Genomic DNA, 11,416 nt, shown 5'->3' on the forward strand with positions numbered 1-11,416 from the left:
GCAGAAGAGATCCGCACTGCTGGAGGGTGGTGCACAGATGGTATTGCACCAGGTGAACAGTGGTACTGAGGGAGCGCCACATTGTCGGAGAGGAACAGCTGGTCAGGTTCTGGGGATTTATCCATCTCTATGCCACGAAGACATGAACATTTGCAGCTTTGCAGATAAGAGGAGGAGTTTCTTAGGCTACAGCAGATACAATCAGTTGGGACCTTGTGTTGAATAATAGTGGGTGGAACATAAGCCTGTCAAAGAAACTGGGGGTATTGCGGAAATGTCCTTCCATCGTCGAAAGTGGCAGCAGAGGGGGATGTTTACCTTCATCAGTGAATAAAAGCGTGGGGACCGCATGTGACAACTTCATAAAGCATTGATGAGGGTACATCTGGAGAATTGCGTCCAGGTTCACTCGTCATCCTACAGGAAGAATGTCATTGCATAGAGCGGGTACGGAAAAAGGTTCACTTGGATGTTGCTGAATTGGTGCAGAAAGGTAGACATGAACAGGTTGGTTTTGTTCACCCTGCGGAAGAGGAATCTGATGTTTCTGATCTCGATCTCGTTTCTGACCCCGGAGTCTCCTGCAGGCTCTGCTCGCCATTAAAATGTGTCTAACTGTTAAGGCGTTGAAGAGCAAAATCAAAACAAACGTGACACAAGGGGTGATAAAATAATGAAGAAACTCAATTGTTGTCCATGCCATTGAGTTTATAACACGGAGGTTTATGTAACAAAACCAAGGAGTCTTCACCAACCTGTACCAAGGTGTGTACATGAAATACCAGAAAACATTCTTTATGCTGCTCAGAACCGTCACTGTTCCCAGAATCCTAGCTGCTCTTTTCTCGGTACAATACCGAGATTTCAGCTTTTGGCAACAAATGGCAGCAAATCGGTCAAAGGTGAACGTGACGGTGAACCAGACGGAACAGTCCGTGACGGCATGAAGCAGGACGGCGTGGAAATTACACACGGGGGCGAACATCACAAACCATATGGAAAAGACAATCGGGATCTGCCTCAATATTAGATCGAAAATAACGACCAGTAGATCCGCCGCTTCCATGGCCAACAGGTAGCGGGTGACACACCTGGAGAGACCGCACCCTTTCAGAGACAGGATCATAATCGTCACCAGGTTAACTGTGGGAAAGGAAATGAGAAGAAAAATCAATCAGCACGTAAGAGGTGTCGGATATTCCTGGATTCCTGGATTAAATATCTGGAAGGAAAGGAACATTCACTGATGAAATGCAGTGAAGGTGCTCAAACTCCCACCTTCCAGAACCGTCAGAACCACTGTGCCGAGTACGTCTTGCTCGGTTAAGACGAATCTCAGATTCCTTTGCTGATTTTGAAATTGAACAGGTAACAGTGAGATAAATCCCTGTCTGTGCGACTGCAACAAAAGTACAAACAGGATGTGACCGGCTTCGGTAATATTATTTTGGGTTTATTCAGTTAATCACAGCGACAAATTGCTTCGGACCCGGGGTCTTCAGCATGTGTGATTTCGTTTCCTTCCTGTGTTCAGAAAGATCAGCTCCAACCTACACTTTACTCACTGGTGGCGCAAATTGGTTGTCTGCGTGTTGTCAACCAGTTGATCACGAACATGGAATTCCAACAGATGTTCGAGATTTTATTGATATTGCGTTTTCTTAATTCTAGCCGATCATCCCGACCTTGGGCAATTTAGCCACCACTGACATTCGATCAGATGCCCGACCCATTCTACCCTGACATTTGATAAAGAGCTTTTGTATCAATAAAGTGGTCCAATATTCAATTTATTGAAGTGACAACAAATGCAATTACTTGCACGGCGATAGAGCAGGAGATTGATTGGAGCCAGTTTACGTCTCGCCATGAATGATTCCTCGAATGTGCCGAGTTGGTGTTGGATTTTTCAATCCATTGATCAATTACGATACAGAGAAGGAAAGTAATGTGAAATGAAAATTGTAACCCTGTAATTTTTCACAAGTGACCACAAGTAACAGAGAACAGGAGATACCGGATCTACTCGTCAACAGTGTGACTGCGATTGGTCAGGGTGAAGATCGTCAACAATCGACTTTGCTGCCAACTTGTCTTCTGTGTCCAGTCCAAACCCTTGTTGCAGACCACGCTCAATGATCGTATTCTCCCAAGGTGCACCTGTCCAGTCGGACGCAGGTGCTCGGTGCAAGCATGCAATGCACCCCAGAAATTGTTGGTCTCCCTCCGATAGTATCACATTGAGGTGGGAGGAGTCTCTCCATTTTCTGTTACTTGCCACCTGGCCGATGAATACCTTAATCAGAAAAAAGAACAGCGGCACGCTGACAAACCGCACATGAGGATCAGGAACTGATGACTCTGGTTTCTGTAATGACGGCACGGGGAAGCACAGTGATCAGCAAACAGCCGATCAGCTGACTTACCAGGGACCCCGAAAAGAGCCAGGATAGGATAGTAGATCTTCTCAATCTGATATGACATAGAGTATCTCGAAATCAAAGAACATTTTCTAAAGAGTATGGAGAGAGTTGCTGTCGATGTCGTAGGTGACTCTGTCTCTGATACTGGAGCGGCACACGATAAGGATCTTCCTATTAATAGAAAAAATTAACCTCTCCAGTGGGACACTTGGAACTAATTAGTCTGATGTTGTTCAGAGTCATTGAACAAACAGGTTGAGTTAATCACTTTTAAACCTGAATTATTCAGACACAATCGGAAGTATCATTAATGTGCGGAGGAAGCGCCCATCGTGGTTAATAATATTGGCGTCACCACGGGGTGAATACAAAATACTCCCCCAAATGTCTGCCTTCATTGCCTGTCCTCCAGATGACATCAATAAATTCATCTCAGTTGACCACTCCGTCAGAAATTAGTCCATGAATCTAGTAACTCTGTCATGCCTCATATCCAATGTTCCACAAAATTCACTTGATCTCATTCCATGATTGCACAGAAATTTAATTCTCGATAGAGACAACGACTTCATTAAAACCGTCCTACTAACGCACTGTGTATTTTCCTGTATTCCACTCAATAAACCAGACTCGAAATTTTAACGCGTTATCCGATGTTCACATGAACCGCTCATTCTCCCTTTACCTGGACAGTTCCTCTGACGTGGACTATCGTTTTGCTCAGTTTGCGATACAGGAAACATGCGACATGTTCACCGAGATTCCTTCAGTTTCATAAGACCATAAGAGATAAGAATTTGGCCAACAGATAAGGCCATTCGGCTCATGGAATCTGCTCCGTCATTCAATTATATATGATGTTATTTTCAGCCCCATTCTCCCGCCTTCTCCCGGTGACTATTAAGCCCCTCAAGACATCTGTAAATCTCTGCATTTAGCAAACGCAACGACTTAGCCTCCACCGCCCCCTGTGGCTACGAATTCCACAGATTCCCCGCCCTCTGACTGAAAGAAATCATCTTCGTCTCAGTTATAAAGGGACGCTCTTCTATTTTGAGGCTGTGCTTTCGGACCCGAGACTCTCCTAATCATGGAAACGTACTCTCCTCTTACACTCTCCAGGTATTCATCCCGCAATCTCGAGTGACCCACTACGGACTCAATCTGTGTCCCGAAAAGATGTTCTGACTAAATCAAAGCCGCCTCAGCGACCTTCTACAAAGTAGGACTTATCCCAACTCAATGTAGAATTCGGCTGGTCTATTCCGATCTAGACCTCATCAGAACCTTGATACAAACAGGAAGCAGCGAACTGAATTTTGGATGTGACTGCATACGATCGAGAGAGTTCATGGCTAACAAGGGAGGTTAAGTGCAAAGTTGATGAAAAACTGAAACCTACAAATGCCTAAAACCGTGGTAGTTCAGGCTACTGCGGTTGTATTTTTGGAAACTGCAGCGTTCAACTTACAAGCTAATAATGGTGCAGAAAACTGACATCGGGCAACAAGCAACAGGTGATACTGAAACAACCCACAGGGGCCTCAATTGGGAGAGAAGATTGAAGAGAGTAGCTGAGGTTATGTTGGTGCATTGATGGTGACACAGGGGGATTAATACCGGGGAGGAAGGCAAACAACATGAACCAACAACATGCACCAGTCTTCACGGTAGAGGACACCTCAACCAGCATGTTGAAGATTTCAGCTGTCGCCAACACGGGATATTGGAGTAACAAATGGGGGCAAAGACAGACAAGTCAATAGTATTGAGGACCTCCGACCAAGGGTTTACAGTACGTGGCTGCAGAGTTAGTGAGCCGTCGGTTGAAGTTTGTTTGAAAATTCGCAGAGTTCCGAAAAGGTGCCAACGAATTTGAAAAGTTACTTCTTAATTTTGAAAAGGGGGATGACGTAAAACGGACACCATAACCCCACTGGTGTTACATCTGTTGTTTTCAAGATGTTCGAATTTGTAATTGGGGCAGAAAAAGCCAGTTACGATACGTTAGGAAAAAAATCATCGAATCCATGCCAACGTTAATTCAGTGAAAAGAACACGACGTATGACAAATATCCCTCAGTATCCAGGAGAGCAGCTGCCAGACCTGTTCGGTCATGTTCGTGATTGTGGCAACATACAGATCGGCAGGAACATGGAATTCCGACATCTCTTCGAGGTTTTATTAATTTTGTGTTTTATTTGTACAACCAGATCATAACTTCATCGGGCGCTGCTGATGTTGTTGGCATTTCGCGGGGTGTTTTATCCATTCAGTAGAACACTGAACATCAGGTCTGTCGAACCCCGTTACCCTTTTGTAGGTGTAGCTGAAATATTCTCCAACAATACAGGCTTAGTGCCCCCTGTCTCTCCTCCAATACAAAGCCAGATTTCTGGCTGAAGAGAAACTTTGTTCCACTTAAATTCTGCGATTCTCAGTCTCTTATGACGACTGCAGTTTGGTTTACGATGAGTTGTACACAAAGACAGCCTCGTCTCTTAAAACATCAACGTTCCCAATTCCCTCAGCATTTAACAAGAGTGTGCAAAATAAGATGCCTGATGCTGAATGTGTCGAAATACTGCTCAGGTTAACTGCCCCTAATCGCATACCCCGCAGTTTGGGAAGTATGTCAGCATCTGAGACAACGTTCAGATATTAATTGCAGACAAGATGCAATGATTGACGGATGTTATCCCCGAGATTTGACGCGGAAGCCGGTGTTCTCTTCACAGTGAAACAGTTTGACGCGCGAGTTGATGAATTAAATTCCATGCTTTCCCATTTAATGCATTAACGAAAAAAAACAAAATTCTTTGTCGGGGCGTACGATCCACGAAGCAGTTACCCGAGAAGAAAATGGTGAAGTCACCTCTTTGGTCATGGTGGGATTTGAAGCCACGGCTTTCTGGATAGTTTATCTCGCGCCTCAGACCACTCGGTCACGTCACCAGGCAACACACTCGACTCAGGATCCTTAACGTGCCACTTGTTCTCCAAAGCTATAGAAGGGCAGAAGTGGTTAATGTTGCGACACGTGTGGATTTCAGAGTTTTCTTTCCCATTTACTGCATTCTAGCCATCACTTCCCTTTCTTCACTCCATCCACAATCCTTCAAAACACGACAGACACGAGTCTGCAGGTTTCTATTTACAAATACAAATGGTGAAAGTGTGGCAAGCAATGAAGAGGTGAGAACTGGCTGGCAGAGGTGTCACAGAACTGGCAAAATAATCTTAATGCAAGGAAGTATGTAGCGACGAACGTTGTGAGCACTGACAGATAACTTTGACAAAATGCCCAGTTATAAGGGGCGTGTAGGAAGAGACTACTCTGGGGATATATCTTTCTCTTTACTGATGTCCTTCTCTGACGGAACAGTATGTTGGTCATCTGAAACATCATCTTCATAGAGCGAAGATATAAAAATCTCTCCGGACCCAAGCACTCTCCTCCATCTTCTTCCTTGGCTACAACTGTGCAGACCATGGTGAGTTTTGCACCTTTAAGCCCACGAAGTTATTTGATACTCCTCTCAATGATAACATGTTATAGGATTTCAGTCTCCCTCCCTGACCTCTGCATCTGCAAGCTTCAGCTCCTTTGTGAATACAGCTGTGACGCATTCATTTAAGGACCGACGTCATCTGGCTCCATGCACAGTTTGTCACTTCAGTCACTGAAGCGCCCCAAACTTCCTTGGTTGCAATTTTGCCTTGACTATTCTCACCAGGTGCTTCGAGATTTTCCTTAATTTCAGAGACAAAAGACACTGCAGATGATGGAATTCTGGAACAACACAAAAATACGGAAGCAACTCAGCGGGTCAGGCAGCATCATTGCAGAGAAATGGACAGACTACGTCTCAGGTCAAGACCCTTCATCTGGGATGACCCTCTGAGCTACTCCAGCATTTTGTGTGCTTTTCCTCATTCTTGCCCGTCAGTGATATTTCGTGTCCCCTAGGCTCTCCGCATTATTTTATGTGCCGTCTCCCGTTACACACGGAGGATATTCCCTGATTCCTTCTCGGTATCCCATTTCCATTCTGCCTCGTTCAAACCTCCTCAGCAGCACTGGAGTAGGCCTCTGCAAGGGTATTGAACCAGTACTGTACAGGGAGAACCTTCCTAGCTTGTGAACGTCCTAATTTCGCCAGCTGTCATACCAGTCATCTAGAAATCCAAAGTATTACACCACCCCTTGAACAAACATCTATGCAACCGTTCATCCTATTCCTGGACTGACCAAAGCGATGAAGCGGAAGTAATCTCGTTCTTTAATTGACGATGTCGTTGCCCGAAATTTACGTAGATGGACTTCATTCCCATGTCGCTGGTAGAAACGTAGAACATCAACTTTGTCTGTTTACACTCCCCAATTAGAACACCCAGCAGACGTCCTGGGAAATCCTGGACATTTGGGATGGAAACTCCATCGTGGATTCACGGCTACGAGCTGAAAAGCCCCTGTCTATTCCCACCCCACCCCACCACTACCAACATCGAGTCTCCTGTACCCATTGTCCTTGGAAGCTTTCCCCTCCCTCCATGTACAGCTGACTCACACGTGGTAATCAAGGCACTGTGTGTACTCTTCAGTGAAACGGTCAAACCACCACTCCCAAAACAGAGAGAGGCAGGATTTTCGAGCGTAACCCTCTCCGATGCTTCCTTGGCTGCTTGCCTTTTTCCCGTCCTTCCTCTGCCTGTTGGACACCCATTCCTTCTGTAAGTGTCGTTCCTTAAGCTTCAAAGCAACTATCTCAAAGATATGTGCTCTGTAATGCGACTTTCCTCTCTGCAGGCCTCCAGTCCAAGTTTAGGATACGAAACACGGCGCTCAAGCTGGGCAAACTGGAAGCACCAACTACAGATCTGGTCATGCAGAGGGTAAGGAGCGTCCAGAATTCCCAGCACCTCCAAGCCGCGAAACACACGGCACTCGCCTGAAATGCATTTATGTTACCAGGGTCCCTTATAATGTCGCCCTGTGTTCGTTCTTCCACTTCGTCTAAACAATGAAATAATGATAACACACTCAGCAACCACCTGCCTACCAGGCACCAATATCACACTGTCGAACCGAAAGACATGGTGGAGAAGAGGTCATAGACTCATCTCACCAAAACCGCCTGTACTCTGAGTTCGCTGTACCCCGAGACCCGATGGGAGAAAACAATCCGTGGTTTTCCTGGCTCCTTTTCATCCATTGTAAGTCTCGTTACCGAATATTAATTGACCTTGTTTGAAAAGGCCACATTTACAAATAAACAAAACGTATGTCAGAAGTGGGATTCGAACCCACGCCTCCAGCTGGAGACCAGATCGCTCGCTTTATTACGGAAGGATTTTACTCCTTAAGTCTGGTGCCTTAGACCACTCGGCCATCCTGACATCCATGCCCAACTCCCGTTATATAGGAATCAAACGCTTCGTGCCCTCAGCCAGTCTCTTTGTTATTTTTTTCAGCCAGCAATGGGGCCAGTGAATGTCCCTTCCACCAATTATTGCCTGAAACCCGCGACCCTTAAGTTTGTGCCGCTGTTCAACAGTCAAATCAATGGTGGAAGGAAATGAGAAAACTGAATTTCGCCATTAAACGTCAATGACTTTGCCAGGAACGGTTGATTTATTCAGCTGTCATGAGTTGCTGCAAAACGTTTAACAAGGTACCTGCTGGAGATAATTTAAGTGATTTTTTTGTACACAACGTGAAACGTGTTATGTACTAACTGGACAACACCACATAACGCTGGGTTTGCAGACGGCATCCTGCTTTTCTTGCGTAAAGTACTGTCTTTTGATGGGAAAGATAACAATCTTTCTGAGCTGCACCAACGGGTGGACCCGGCTGAAGGATTCGTTCAATTGGCCGGTGGTCCATTCCACACACCCCGCGAAGTTTTGAGTTCCACTTGCATCGTGAATGTATTGAAATATTTGGCTGCCAGCGCCGAAGAGGCCGGATTCTGGTGTCCTTCAGATCAGGCGGACAACAAATCATGGGCTGTTTCACAGAAATCTGCTGGCTGTGATCCTCTGAAGTGCAACGTCTTCCAAAGTACGTGATAAGGCGGAAAGCCAGAGGGTCATTTCAGACATTCCCCTTGAAATATCCTCATGGCGTCATGTAATCTTCTTCCTTCCAAATGTCGGCTGACCGATTAAAAGCAAAATGTCCTTTCACAATTTTGCCATATAGGCCGTGGGTCAGAGGAACCGTGTTGTCCTCGCACAAGCTCCAACTTTCTTGGAAGCTTGAGGATATTTGGCATAACACCAAATACTCTGACAAGCATTTGCACATGCACTTTTGCAAGTATCTGACTGGATGCGCCATGGCTTAGTTCGGCAATTCCATTGCAGAGGAACAGAAGAGGCTGCAAAGAGTAGTGTTCACAGCGCGGACCATAACAGGCACATCCCTTCCCACCTTTGAAACCATCGAGAGGAGAGGCTGCCTCGCTTGCGAAGGAAGCATAAATCATCAATGACCTTCACCTTCCGGTTCATGCTTTCTTCTCGCTTTTGCCCTTGGGCAGGAGATACAGAAGCCTGAACTCCTGCAGCGCCAGGTTCAGAGTCAAGTACACCTCTGGAACAATCAGTTATTTGAACCGATATGCACAACTCTATCCCTATCTCAGCATCAGAACACAACGGAACCACTTCTTGTACGATCATGGATTGTCTTTGATTATGTTTGTGAACTGACTTCTTGTTTCGCACAGACTTTATTTTCTTCACTGTCATGTGTAATTTGTGTATAGCTTATGGTCTGTGCATTTTCTCAATCTACGCGGCTGTGACGTTGCTGCAAGTTTTCCCGTCATAACTGTACCTGACTGTATTGTGCATGTGACCATCACCTCGACGAATTGACTTGAAGTTACCGCTTCTCCCGGTCACAGTCGTCACTCTGTGTTCATATCTCTATCGTTTCCGGAAAGCATGGAATGAGGTCTGACAAATTCCAATTCGATGTTAACCGGTAATCGCAAACCAGGCGATTTCAATCATAAAATTAAATGAAACGATTGACTGTGATGAAAAGGGGCATTGTGTATTGTTGTTGATGAAGATAATGGGCAATTAATATGCCCGCGGCTCATGACACAGTGGCACAAATGGAAGAGTTGAAATCGCATCCTGTGGATACGCATTGACCGCGGGTCAAGGACAGCGCAAATACCTTCAGCGACTAAACAGTCAGGAGGAGACCAGAACCAAAGTGTGGAGATGGGCAGAGCGACCGGCACTGGTGTCTTCCCTGCGCGCTTCTTTTAACATTGTTCAAAGCAACGAATGAAGAACAACTTCAGCTTCAAAATGCAGATTAATGAAACATCTTTCAGTTTGGCCGACAAATATTTGCTTTGATCGCGTCCAAAGTGTTCATGATTTTTTTTTTAATCACTGAAGTTACAAATGTTCGAAAACTGAATTAAAAACAAAAAAATGCCCCGGTTATCACAGCAAGTGTTCACAACGCTGTTGTCTTGGTGAATAGGAACGGTGGGAAGTTGCAGATGGAGCTCAATTCGGAGAAGTGTGAGGTGGTACACTTTGGAAGGACAAACTCCAAGGCAGAGTACAAAGTTAATGGTCGTATTCTTGGTAGCGTGGAGGAGCGGAGCGATCTGGGGGTCCATATCCACAGATCCCTGAAAGTTGCCTCTCAGTTAGATGGGGTAGTTAAGAAAGCTTATGGGGTGTTAGATTTCAAAAGTCGAACATCAAGTTTAAGAGCCGCGAGGTAATAATGCTGCTCTATAAAACTGTAATGATGCAGCTCTATAAAACTCTGGTTAGACCACACTTCGAGTACTTTGTCCTGTTCTGGTTGCCTTATTATAGGAAATATGTGGTTCCGTTGGATAGGGTGCAGAGGAGATTTACCAGGACGCTGCCTGTTTAAGTTAGTATGCATTATGAGGAGAAACGAAGAGAGGTAGGGCTTTACTCTTTGGAGAGTGTTCTGAGCCAGGTTGCTACTTGGTGAATGACCCTTTAAGGCACCTGGTCAGTCGAGTCGTGGTGTGTTGGTGTGTGTGTGTGTGTGCGCGCGTGTGTGTGTGTTATTTACAAGACGGCAAGACTATAACTGGAGAGGACTGACTGTTTGCACAGAGAGTCGGAGAGGGAGGTTGTAAGAGAGAGAGAGACACTGACTGCTGGTTTCTTTATCGATGGATGAAGAACAATAGCTGTGTCTGTCACTGCAACCCATGTATGGATTTCTGGAGCAATCAAGTGGGGTCCACTTTGTCCTTAACCTGTAGTGGAAAGCAGATATTTCTGTGGACGGCCACGTGTCCAGTGCCTTCGGGGTGGCGAATACTTCGAAACAAACCAATGGAGGTTTAAGGAGATTGAGGTGTCGTATGGGTTCCTTCGTGGAATATGTTGATTTCGTAAATTCTCTCGACATTCTCTCTACATTTCTTCATGAAACGGTGGTTTGGCAAAAGCCTTTGCTCACGTTCTACCTTATGACTTGATGAACTGAACTTTGAGATCTATTCCTAGACTTGGGGTCTGTGAATTAGCCAGGCACACAGTTTGAGTTTATATATGGGGGTCAATGTTTAATACTAACGGTTTTACTTTTCTTATTATTACAAGTAATTATTAACAAAATAGTTTCTAACACTTATACATGGCTCGTTGTGGTTCTATTGTTGCTGGTACGTAATAAAATTGGGGACTTGTCCGGGATCGATCCTAAGATAGACGAGGGTGGTCCAAAATCGAACTCAAGACTGGTACCGGAGGTCTGGGTTTAAACAAATCGGGGCTTCTTGGACGACTGATTGTTGGTCGGCCTGACAAAAGTTCTTTTTAATGGCTTGTGTGTGTGTGGACACCAGCAGCAATGGATACCAGCACCGTTTTGGGATTCATCAAATTTCGAGTGATTGAAGGTGGCGACAAAAGAAGAGTTGTTGAACATTTCTGAACAGTGAAACCTTGAAGCAGTAGGGCG

The 11,416-nt window shown here is 45.3% G+C and overlaps 1 non-coding gene across 1 annotated transcript; it reads right to left on the reverse strand.

Annotated features, from left to right (window-relative positions):
• Positions 1–7,710: 7,710 nt before the first annotated feature.
• trnal-uaa (transfer RNA leucine (anticodon UAA)) lies at positions 7,711–7,824 on the reverse strand. The gene is made up of 2 exons: positions 7,787–7,824; positions 7,711–7,756 (listed from the first exon to the last, which is right to left on the reverse strand). It is a non-coding gene; the product is annotated as a tRNA-Leu (tRNA).
• Between the last annotated feature and the right edge of the window lie 3,592 nt (positions 7,825–11,416).

Source organism: Pristis pectinata, chromosome 22 (assembly GCF_009764475.1).
Source record: "Pristis pectinata isolate sPriPec2 chromosome 22, sPriPec2.1.pri, whole genome shotgun sequence".
In the NCBI taxonomy this organism is placed as follows: domain Eukaryota; kingdom Metazoa; phylum Chordata; class Chondrichthyes; order Rhinopristiformes; family Pristidae; genus Pristis; species Pristis pectinata.